Genomic DNA, 980 nt, shown 5'->3' with positions numbered 1-980 from the left:
GTATACAGCCCTGCTGGTGACACGCTACTATACAGTATACAGCCCTGCGTGTGACACGCTACTATACAGTATACAGCCCTGCTGGTGAAACACTACTATACAGTATACAGCCCTGCTGGTGACACGCTACTATACAGTATACAGCCCTGCTGGTGAAACACTACTATACAGTATACAGCCCTGCTGGTGACACACTACTATACAGTATACAGCCCTGCTGGTGACACACTACTATACAGTATACAGCCCTGCTGATGACACACTACTATACAGTATACAGCCCTGCTGGTGACACGCTAGTATACAGTATACAGCCCTGCGTGTGACACACTACTATACAGTATACAGCCCTGCGTGTGACACACTACTATACAGTATACAGCCCTGCTGGTGACACACTACTATACAGTATACAGCCCTGCGTGTGACACACTACTATACAGTATACAGCCCTGCTGGTGACACGCTAGTATACAGTATACAGCCCTGCGTGTGACACACTACTATACAGTATACAGCCCTGCTGGTGACACACTACTATACAGTATACAGCCCTGCGTGTGACACACTACTATACAGTATACAGCCCTGCGTGTGACACACTACTATACAGTATACAGCCCTGCTGGTGACACACTACTATACAGTATACAGCCCTGCGTGTGACACACTACTATACAGTATACAGCCCTGCTGGTGACACACTACTATACAGTATACAGCCCTGCGTGTGACACACTACTATACAGTATACAGCCCTGCTGGTGACACACTACTATACAGTATACAGCCCTGCGTGTGACACACTACTATACAGTATACAGCCCTGCTGGTGACACACTACTATACAGTATACAGTCTCCCATTGACGTGTCTGAGGACTCTGACAGGAGACGCGGGTCACGTGGCGCTCACCTCAGACAAGCACAGCCCGGCCCCGCCCCCGCCAGCGCCCCGCCCCTAGCCCCGCCCTCAGTCAC

The sequence above is a fragment of the Leptodactylus fuscus genome, chromosome 2, assembly GCF_031893055.1.
Source record: "Leptodactylus fuscus isolate aLepFus1 chromosome 2, aLepFus1.hap2, whole genome shotgun sequence".
Taxonomy (NCBI): Eukaryota; Metazoa; Chordata; class Amphibia; order Anura; family Leptodactylidae; genus Leptodactylus; species Leptodactylus fuscus.
The sequence above is the reverse complement of the archived record's forward strand: the minus strand, read 5'-3'. Positions refer to the sequence as shown.